At 47.2% G+C, this 11,899-nt stretch overlaps 1 pseudogene; it reads left to right on the top strand.

Annotated features, from left to right (window-relative positions):
* Nucleotides 1-7,429: 7,429 nt before the first annotated feature.
* On the top strand, nucleotides 7,430-8,515 carry LOC121046524 (annotated as a pseudogene).
* The last annotated feature ends 3,384 nt before the right edge of the window (nucleotides 8,516-11,899 follow it).

The following is an 11,899-nucleotide window of genomic DNA, read 5'->3' as shown; positions in this document are numbered from 1 at the left end:
GTTTAACTCGATCGTTCTATTTTTATTCAACTCGACGGTTCAGAGGAGGTCAGCGATTAAGGTTGGTAATATTCCGCCAGACGCAACTGTTTGAAAACTGCATGCCTGTTCATAGCTGACCTCTTATAGCGCTCAGGTATACACCAATCAGGCGCAAGCGATGAGATCTGCACATGTGCCCGATGAACTCAAAACACCGGAATTCCTCCCGGGACGTCACGGGAGTAGAAAAGCGGTGTTGCAGTAAAGCACCGAAGCGAATAAATCGCCCTTTATTTAATTCTAGCCAGAAGGGGTCTCCAGAAAGGCCCAGTAAGCAGATGACGCACTCTGTTGTCTGCTTGCTTCGGCTATCGGGTGAATCATCTGCTTGCTTCGGCTATCAGGAGATTGAGCCACACGTTACGCCCATCGCTAACTCTGTCGTCTGCCAAGACTATCGTTCTTTACACTGGCAGGTCTGCTGGTCTCATCTTTCACAAGAACTAGAATCTGTCTCCAAATCCCGCAAGATAAAATCCACCATCTCATGCACATTCGATGAGAGTTTGAGCTTTCATTGTGCGGCCGCCGATTTAGCCAGTTAGTTTTACAGCGCCTTATATACCCTCAGAAATGGGGTGTGCAGTATACTTACATTCCTTGTCAAATATATAACACCCCAAAAATACATTTCGACGTTCAGTTGAATAACGTCGGACTGACCATACCAACTTTTGCAAGCGGCTTGATAGCTGTGTGATATGACTTACTAAATAGCTAATGTACGTTTCGAAGACTTAAAAAAAAACACTGAGGTTTTACAGCAGTGCCAACAAATCCATAGGTGGTTTCCTGCAGTCTTTAACGCGTACATTAGCTATTTTATTATGCTGCGCAACTCGACTATCAAGCCGCTCGTGAAAGTTGGCATCGTCGGTTCGATGTCAGTAGACTGTTCGTCGAATTGTAATTTTTGGGGTGTTATATATGGGACAAGGGGTGTAGGTACTACACCCCCTATTTCTGAGAGTGTAGGTTTTTACAGAATACTTGACAAAAGATGCCTCAGGTCAAGGTCAGTGCTGCGAATGTGCTCTTCTCTTTCCTGGCCGTCTTTGTTGCGCTGTTTTCATTGTTCGAAATTACTAGAATTATCATTTCCTTGCTCCTGTGCAGTGATTCGTTAGGACGATGCTGGATATGCGCCGAGAAAGATCGCTCGCATACGTGTTTAACAAAATGCCCCACATGCTGGGGTATATTCTAGAAGACAAATGGAGCAACCGACGAGGTAGACTGGACTGAAATTTGAACAAACTTCGAAAAATCAGTCATTTTTCAGCTTTTTTAAACACAATTCTCAACAGGTTTCCTCCAGAGGGGCTCTCAGACAAAAAGGCGACTGGGGAGCAGTTGGACGAGGTCTGGGAGCCCGTTACCTAGGCAGCAGCAGGAAAACTTGTTAAGAATTTTAGGAGCATTTTGGAAATAAATCTGCACAAACAAAAAATGCGTTGGGGTCATGTAGAAGTGCACGATATTACTAGTACTGGTACATTTCCTGCGCCGCGTCGGCGCCATTTTGTTTTCCAGATTCTCACATGTGCCTGCGAATGAAACCAAAAATAACTTGCAACAAGGCATCGCTGTGTATTACACATGAATGTCTGGCAGCAAAAAAAATATCTTTATGTGGACTAATGTGCATGTTTGTCGAAGTCAAGTAAAACAAAAGAGAGGTAACAGGTGCAACAAGAAACAAAACGGGAGGATTTTTTATTTGCTTTACGGCGTGCTAGGTTTTAGCATATTTTAAAGTTAATACTTGTCTCTAAGCCGACACCTTTACATGTCCGCTTATCATCCCTCCCTTGCGATTAGTTTTTATCTTCTTAACGGTACTGTGTATTTTAGAAACCGATATACCACTTAAAAATTAGCTTAGTTGTTCACGAGCACGATGACTGGAAAAATGTGCTTGGGCCTGGGACAGTCATGGCAACCATTTCGGGTCTTTGACTTGTTACCCAGCAGCTGGTAGGAGCAAGGTAGATAGATCACCGTTTCGGTCGCAGCTGGTCGTCGAAATAACACCCTGCGTGGAGTGATACGACTTTCGATAAACATAGATTTTCATCCTCCTTTCCACTTGTAGAGTATCACATAATTCACATAGTATATTCTCGATTGCACTATAACTGGTAGCGCTTTTAGAAGGCCCATCGAAGAAAAAAAAAAGCGTCAACTGCACGAACTGTATTGAGGCAACTGACCCTCTCATTAATCAATATCAACCATCGGTTCAGAACTCACATTTACACTGACGGGTCAACAACTCATCAAAGCTCAGCTGCCGGAGTAGTTATACCCATGGAACAAGTCGTGCTTAAATTCAGACTAGACCACCGCACCTCATCAACTGTCTCGGAGCTGGTGGCCATTAGGGAAAGCTTAAAATATATAATACGCACCGAACCACGAGCATGGTCCGTTTTCACTGACTCAAAAGCTGCACTCTAGAGCATGCAGCACTATCTCCGACGTGGAGCAAATGAACAGCTGACATTCACCGTAGTCAGCCTCTGCCAACAGGCCCAACAGGCTGGCCACCACATTCACTTCCAATGGATCCCGAGCCATTGTGGCGTCCCCGGTAATGTGGCCGCTGAATAAGCAGCAAAGAGCGGGCACGACAACATATCTAGCATTTCTGCTCCATATTCAAGAACTGACGCTGGTGCAACGGTTTTCTGGGTCGGAAAAAAGATAGGTGCGGCCCTCTGGGTAAGCCCTTCTCACCACTCTCTACGACTTTATAATCTAGATCCCGAACTGAAGTTCAGACCGCCCAGAAACCTTACAAGAAAGACTGAATCAGTACTTCACCGAATCAGGCTGGGCGTTGCATTTACATATAAATATCTCCACTGTATTGAGAAAAGACCTTCTGCAAACTGCTTGATATGTGAAGAAGTGGAGTCACTGGACCACCTGTTATGCACTTGCTCAATTTATGACGTGGAGAGAGGTGCTTACTGAAGAACTTTCCCAGCTGGCCCGACCGTTCTCTCTCCAGAAGATCTTAGGAGCGTGGGAGAGCCCAGAAAAACTGGCTGGTGCGACCAAATACCTACTACGTTTCTTACGTGATACACAACTTATTTGCCGTTTTAAGGAGCAGATATGGAGCTCCACGTTATTTTGATGTGTTATTATTAATTTCCTCTTCTTGGCCCTTCTTTGGCATCCCCTATTCTCCTTCCCCAGCACAGAGAAACCGGTTAATGCAAACTGCATGGAGCGACTTCTCGGTCGTTCTAAATAAACCTCTTCTTCTTCGTCTTCTTTAAAGGCAAGTTCCACCATCTAGCCGGAGCTTTAGTCTTAACAACGTTTGGCATAGCACCATAATTTTATTGTCATCGGAGGATTTTAATAGGTCTCAATATCATCACTTTTAAGAGCTTAATGTACAAACCACTGAGTGTTTTCAAAGCAGAAATTATAATTTTATCGCTTTGCATACAAGGGATAAAACGGTGCGACCATACAGCCAGCAGACTTACGTATTATATAAGGGGCATTCACTGGACGCCATATTTGAGGCCGATGTTTAGAGCGCATGCTCAGAAAGAACTCACATTAATAGGCTCCTAAGACCGGCGATCTTGATGGTGTCGCACGAGCTCTCATTAAATGGGCGGCTAAGACCGGCAATCTTGACGGTGCGGAATGCACGTTGCAGAAGAACTGCGGAAGCTCGCCGTGAACACGCGCTCAGAAGTCGCGCACACAGCTATGGCTGCCAGTGAATACTCCCTATGGGTCGACAGCCGCACAGTAACAGCAATTAGAGCTTGCGAGCCACTCCCCCTCAACTTTCTAGCGCCCACTCTCCTTTAAGAGCGTAGAGTGGCGATGTTGCTGTCGCACATCCGTGACCACGAGTGATGAAAACATTGAGCGTGCACGTGAACTGACTTTGTCAGGGGTCGGTGGCCCAGTGGGCTAGCGCACAGCAGCTCGAAGCACATGGAGCGAAAGCTCGCGCTGCAGAACCAAGGGATCCTGGGTTTAATACCCACCCCTGCCCGTTTCGATCTGGATGAGCATCGTACCGGCGTGCGGTCGTGTATTACTACTGTGCGGTGCGCGTTAAAAAACCCACCCTAGCGGTTGTACTGCACTGGCTAAATTGCTCATTTACAGCAAGTGACTCGTCGCAACTTTAAATGGCTGGCCAACTACACGCTGTATAAATATCCACAAAACCCCAATTATTATTAACTGACTTTGTCTAATACACATGTGACAGTGGCTAATTTGGAAAATGAGCCATGGGTTTGCCTAAGCAATAGTCTATGACTGGCTTGGATTTTGCAATGTTTTTGAGAGATGGGTACGTAGCGGTTTTTGCCGATAATCTTTTAATAACCCACGTACACAATGTAAGATCTCAAGCAAACTAAGGTATGATAATCATTTAAAATATTCGCTCATTCACATTCCTTGATGTGCGCCAACAGCTGCCACTCTTTCCTCGGTCATTCCCACTGGTTCACTCGTCACTGGGACCAGCCTAAAGGTATTTTGCCTTCAGTTTATTACTGCATCTTTCATTGAGTCATCATCAGTGACGTAACCTGCGGCTTGGCCAGTGATTGGAGTGCAGAAGCCACCAGCCTACACAAATCCTTTTTACAACCACAGGCAATCTGTGATTTTTCATAGCTACGTTAAGTCCTTTCATGTGATGGAAGGTTCAAAGACATGATGCCATAGTTTGTAACTTCTTGATTTAGCGTCTTAGTGCCTGGAGGTAAAGATCTGTGCGGGCTCGGGGTAGCCCGAAAGCCCGAGCCAGACAGTCGAGTCGTGCTCAGTCCAATATGCGAGAGCACTGTTCGGGTTCGGGTAGGGTTCGGACCGATTAATCACGAACTACGTCGGGCTCGGCTCGGGCCTAGTTGGAGGCATCGTAACCCGACACCCGACTTTGCGAAATATTTCTGAATTAGGGTCAATATCTACTTTATATTCAAAAACGAAAAACAAAACTGGCGAATATTTTGTTGTAACACAAAAAAGCGCGAATATGGATATTGTGCTGTGGGTCATTAGGCTCTGTACTAAGCCCGCTAAACGATGTCAACTGTCTAGGTCAGTGGTTTCCAAATGGGAGGCCGCAGCTCCTGCGAAGGAATTTATAGGATCCAGGAAGCCTTGCTCAATCGTAAACCTAGCAATAAACTTGATTTTTTTGTTTTTTGTATAGAGAAGCTTTGAGTTAATATTTTTTGTATACGTCAATGAGAGACGTCCAGTTTACACGAGCACTTAGCTAGCTAACATTCGTTTATCCGTTCATAAACATAATTATTGAAGATCTTTCCCTCGTCCCACATCCCGGATCCTCCAATCGAGCTGAACCACGCAAGCGGTTTCTGCAACATCAATAGTTGAGAACCACTTGTCTTAGACACAGTTATCAGCATCAATGACTCCGGTGCGCACACGTTTCTTGCAGAACACGCAGGAGTCAAGCCCTGCGAAATGCGGTAGAGTTATAGCGAGTGACGAAGCTCAGGGTGGGGTCGACCTAGAAATGCAACGTGGGTATTGCGCTGATGAAAATTAGAGGGCCGTTTGTTGTTATTTTTCTATGAGCAGGTGGCGTGCTTCAAGTATAGTTGTATTCTGAGCTCCATCCTGCCCCATCTTTGGTCCATGAGGGTTAAGTTGGACATGCCGAGTTGGCACCGGTAGTGCTGCTTGGTCGCAGCGGGTTTGCCGTCCAGTGCGATTGGTCAGCACAATGCCTGAAGTGATTGCCAACAATCGGGAAAGTCGCAGATAAGCGCGAGACACATGGACGACAGAATCGTCCGATCCGACAGTCCGAACGCCGCTCCGAATTGCCGCACCCGACAGTTTGAGACACACGTTTCCGACCTTGCATGCGACACGACGATCCGTTCGGCTCCGCCCAGGAGATCCAAGCACTCCAGCGGAGGTCCGCGTTGACAGATCTCTGGACCCAGATTGACGGTTTAGCTCACACGAGCGAAGTTAGAAGCTCGTTCTCGTTAGCGCGTGCATTCTTTGCCGGGGCCATCTTCCTCGAATGGGTCGGCGGGATCCACGCGTCCGGCTTCCCGTCGCCCGTCCCGTTTTCTGATTCGTCCCGACAGACCCAGTACGTCATCATGACGTTCGCGCTAGCTGTGCTGTCATTGGCTGGACGCATCCGACAGTCCGTCCGCCGTGCGAAACTATCTGGCGCGTTGGACGCACGTCGGATCGCCGATCCGACGCCTGACGCGACCAAATTTTTCGGATCAGGCAGTCGTATTGCCGGATCGGACGTCGGATCGGACGGATTTTTCGCGCATGTGTCTCGCGCTATAGACCGGTCACATCACTATGACGCAGACGTCACACTTTTGATAGCATTTGCAATCGCGTGAGCACTGACCAATAGCGGCAAGAGGCAAACTCGCCGATCATCTAGCAGATGTGGAGCTTCGAATTAACCTAGTAGCTCCCCACGCGTTCCTGATGGAGCAACTGCACCTGCTGCTTAAAGGAACAGCTTTCAGGTATTCTACGGAACTTCTCGTATTCTGAAGCATATTTTACACTATTTCGCCTCATGCATACAAATTCGTTCGTAGCAGTGGGAAGCTAACATTGCCTCACAGGTCGACGGTAATGAAGCTTTGCAGCAAATACAACGCAACCCCAGCAAATGAGCAGGATGATGAAGGATTTCTGCGTTACATAAAGAAGAGGGCAGGCCTCCTATAGCCACATGAAAAAGTAGTAACATTAATGATGAATGAAATCCACATTCAAGAATATTTTGAGTACAAAGGAGGCTCTCTTGCCGGAACCGCATCAAACACTTCCGAAGCTGCGAAAACTGCGCATGTCTTCATGACCCAGTCCTTACTTTCAGCGCACAAAGATGTGGTCCACATTTTGCCAGTCTCTAGGATTGATGCGAGCCGGTTGCGCGAAGTACTACAAAAGGTTATTCTGGGACTTGAGGAAGCGGGGCTCACTGTGATTGCGGTGATCACTGACAATAATGCTATTAACAGAAAGGTGATGTCCTTGTTCTTAAAAAAGAAGACGCTAGATGTAGTGTACCCACATCTAGCAGATTGCCCACGACCATTGTTCTACATTGTAGACACTGCACACCTGTTGAAGTGTATCAGGAACAACTGGATCAATAAAAAAAAATCCGGACACCTGCATTTTCTATCCAGAGTTCTCAAGCACTAAGTCGCGGGTGGAGATAAAAGGAGCCTCATTTAAGACACTTCGTGATCTACATGCTTCTGAGCAACAAGATTTGTCAAAATTTGGCTTTTGGCTGACGTCCAAAGGGTTGCATCCATCGAAAATTGAGCGTCAAAATGTAAAACTTGCCCTAAAGGTGATGAGTCCATTCGTTGCGGAAGCCCTGAGAACATGTGGAAAGCAACTTGGCTTGCCGTATGCTTCAGAAACCGCAGACTTAATTGATGTGGTACATCGGTGGTGGAGCATTGTCAATGTGCAGACTCCTTGCAAGGGCAGGCGCCTTCGGGACCCCAATCCAGAACCAGTCAGAGCTTTGGCAGACATGCAGTTGGAGTTCCTCAATGCTTTCGTGAACTGGCTTGACAAATGGGGCAGTGTGAAAATGGATACTGGGGCATTAACAACAGACACACACACGGCGCTCCGACTGACATCGTACTCACTTGTTGATGTCACGAGGTACAGCCTTGAGGAGCTAAACTTTGAGTATGTTTTACTAAGCAAAATCCATACGGACAGTCTAGAGGACAGGTTTGGTTGCTATCGTCGCCTCTCTGGGATCAGTTACAACATCTCGGTCCAGCAGATATTCGAGTCCGAGACAAAACTGAGGCTTCAGGACTCGTTGGTTTTCCCAGACATGCAAGAATTGTGCAAGCCATCCGGTGTGACATGTGATGCAGACAAACTGATGAAAGACTACAACATCAAAATAAGAGAAAATGACTTAGAATAAAAAGAACCCAGTTTGCCAGCTATAACACACATAGCAGGCTTTTGTGCGCATGCAGCGCTCAAGAAAATTCCGTGTGAGGAATGTGCGCTGAACCTCACAACGAAGGAAAGGCAACCGCAACTGGACAGGAACGTTCTCATCGAAAACCTCACGAGATGTGGCCTCAAGTTTCTTCAGTCAGTTGTCATCAACGCTGTTTTGCACGCGCAGCTTGTGCTAGAAAAACTCGCATTAAAAGAAAATGCCACACGCTTTTATGCTGAAGGCAACCAAAGAGAGGTGCTTCTAAGTTTGTCAAGGCACCTGCTTTTGGACAACCAAGACCTAGACATTTGCAACAATGGGCACCACCCTGACACAGTGCTTAGCAACATCCCGCGGGCAGCCGCCAACACATTACTTAAGAACTATGTGCAAATGAAGACTGACCATTTGAGGACTAGATAAGCTGGAGTGCATCTGAAGAAATTGCAAACTCTGAAGTGATTCAGTGCACGCAGGGACAAAAATAAAGACGTGCGTTACGAAATGTATATTGTATCACCGTTTAATCTTTATGCCACAGAAAGTTGCCCCTGCCAGATGGCTAGGATGAGAGAAAGCACACTGAAGGTAAGTTACGAGACACCGTGTCTCCAGGCTTCAATAACCATTAAAAACTATTTTTATTCTCTGCAAACTAGTCAAGGCTTCTAAACTAAACGAAAAACATGAAAAAAAATGACGCAAACTACATACAGATGTGGAGCATCTCTTGCTCGGGTCTATGTCCCGCGGCGTCGTAGTCCGCACTCACACTACGCATGCGCAACTCTCCTCCTTCCCTCTCTCCAACAGCAGCGCGTTACTCTCTCCGCTCTCTCTCTCTACCAGCTTCGTGCACTTCGCGTGCGTTCGCTTCTACTCACACCGCACGCGCATGCGCAACTCTCCTTCTTCCGTCTCACCAACAGCTGCGCGTTACTCTCTCCGCTCTCTCTCTCTACCAGCTGCATGCACTTCGCGTGCGTTCGCTTCTTCTCACACCGCTCGCGCATGCGCAACTCTCCTCCTTCCCTCTCTCCAACAGCTGCGCGTAACTCTCTCCGCTCTCTCTCTCTCTGCCAGCTGCGTGCACTTCGCGTGCGTTCGCTTCTTCACACCGAGCGCATGCGCAATTCTCCTCCTTCCCTCTCTCCAAGAGCTGCGCATTACTCTCTCCGCTCTCTCTCTCTACCAGCTGCGTGCACTTCGCGTGCGTTCGCTTCTACTCACACCGCGCGCGCATCCGGCAATCACTGCTTTCATCCACACCAGATCGCTCAGCGCTCATGCGTTAGACATTGAGCGAGATCCAGTGCTCAGCAAAGTGGACGTGCTCTGCTTTACGGAAACGTGGAACGCCGTGAACGTTGACATTGCTGGCTACGCTACGGTCGCGCGTACGCAGGGGTTTGGACGACCTGCGGACGGTGTGGAATTCTACGTCAAGCGTTCCGACAAACGTTCCGTCAACGCCCTGGACCTACAACTGCGCCCCACTGCTGACCAACGTAGCAACGGCGAGCATTGTGCCGCTAGCGTCTACGGCGTTAACGTCATGACCATGTACCTCGCACCCAACCTCTCACGCACAGCCGTGGAGCAGTACATCGACGAGGCCATGGGTGACTACCAAAAGCAATACGCAGACACACATCCTTTCATGCACATTGGCGACTTTAATGTCAACGTCATGAAGAGCCATTGGATAGTTGAGTACATCTCATCACACCACTCGCTGCAACACGTATCATACGACGACCGCAAACAACAGCCAACTACCATTCACGGCACATGCACTGATCATGTCTTCACCAATTTCAAGATCCACCCACTGCACCAAGATCCCCTCACGGTTCACTTCAGCGACCACAAAGCCATCCTCACCAAAGCAAAGTGCACACCTCAAGTACTAGACGCTGCTCAATAAATACCTTCGTTAACCGTTTCACCTTCGTCTACGCAATTAAAAAAATTACACCATCTTCCCGAGGGGAACCATGGGGTGATGCGGAGCATCGCGGAGTTTCCAACAACGTTCACGCGATGTGTGGTAACCAACGAAAGTTAACAACGTAATAACACGCAAGTTAACAACGTTACTAACAACGTTACTAACACCGTTAATAACACCGTTCATAACGATCCGCGATGCTCCGCATCACTCCATGGTTCCCCTCGGGAAGATGGTGTAATTTTTTTTTACGCGTTTTAGCCCACGGCAGCAGCCGCTTTCCCAAACACTCGGTCAAAGTGCGTGACGTCACGGATGAGACGCGCAGGCCTTGAAGTTCTAGTAGGCATTGGCTATGGTCGGAAGGTTGGTGCAAGTTTGCTCGTGAGAATTACTGTTTCAGCTTGTAACTTCTCGTAACTTAACGTTTCTTATTACTGAAATCCTGCGGTTGTGACATTCACCCGATTTTATTTTCTAGAACGGTTAGCTGAAGGTTGCTTACCACCGCCATGTCTGGCTGAAAATTTTCGAAAAGTTAGTTCATTGGTTATCCTGAGAATTTGTCTCTTGCGTGATACCAGAGAGCTGTGAAATTATGTTGACTGCCACAACGCGACCGGATTCTTATTTTTTTTTTAATTCGTACTTAATGCTGCTGTAAAATAACTTTAATTTCTTTTGCTGAAACATGCTGATGTATTGATATCGAATCATTCATTCATTATTCATTTACACGCTCCAGCGAATGGCCCATCTCGGTTTTGCTGTTTTCAGTTCTAGATAAAAGCTCACTCGGAGACACAGGATCCTCAATTAAGACTTTTATAAACATCTTTCCAACCGGATGAAGCTGCCTTTGATCGATCCCTGCAATGATCTTATCTCGCGCGTCCTTGTTCACATCATATTTCATGGCTGCGGACGACACGAAACGCCCAAAAAATAAATAAATACTGGTGCACCGCATCAAAATCCACAAAAAACCGGAAGGGAAATTCAATCGCTGAAAACTAATACAATATTTGGGTACTGACCTCTGATTTCTATCGGTGGCGCGTTCAGTTCCTCTCATCTCGGCATCGCCGCACTAGTCTACTAAAACGACAATAAGTGGCACGCACATCGACTGTAAGATTCTAATCGCAGGCTCAGTGCCAAGGAAGGTTGTGTTTTCGGCGCGATGTAAGTTGGCCTAATTATGCCCTCGGATTCAGGAAAGAAAAAAACGACGCGCGCTATGCACCGCCAATCATGCTGAAAGATTCGTAGATTGTAACGTGGGCGTGGTGTACAGAATACCGCTGACATGTGGTAGGGTATACATCGGCCAGACAGGACGGTGCGCAAATGAGAAGATGCGCGAGCATGACGTGGGCTTTGCGTTCAACACCTGGAGGACACTTGCCTCTTCATTGCAGAGACTGTCTGTGCCAGCACAACTTTCAAAATACCACGATCGGAAAGGGGGGGGGGGGGGGGGGGGGCGTGAATAAGCTGCGAGGGAAGTGCTTAAAGCGCTTGCTATAAAGAAAGAGGGCACTAAAGACACGTCAGAACGCCGTCAATTTTACTTTATCAAAAATGGTGATTTTATTCAGGCGTTCTGATGAGTGACGCCACTGACTGATTGAGTGTATTTTTCTCGGAGGTTGTTTGCTTTAGCTTTTTTTTTAAATAAATGATCAATTGAGAGTAACCGCTCGTCCTGTTCGCCCTCCTTGTTTGTACTTTTCTTTGTTAGCGCTTTTAAATTTTGTAAGTCATGAACCAACTCGCCTGCTTCGCCACTTTAGCTAAGGAAGGCTCTGTCGTGTCACGAGAAGTGCTCGTTGCTGGTGCTTTTGCTGCAAAGATTGCCCTGTGCGTCCAGACTACCGGGATTGCAAAACGGC

Source organism: Ixodes scapularis, unplaced genomic scaffold (genome assembly GCF_016920785.2).
Source record: "Ixodes scapularis isolate PalLabHiFi unplaced genomic scaffold, ASM1692078v2 PGA_scaffold6__148_contigs__length_123643588, whole genome shotgun sequence".
Taxonomy (NCBI): domain Eukaryota; kingdom Metazoa; phylum Arthropoda; class Arachnida; order Ixodida; family Ixodidae; genus Ixodes; species Ixodes scapularis.
The sequence above is the reverse complement of the archived record's forward strand: the minus strand, read 5'-3'. Positions and strand labels throughout refer to the sequence as shown.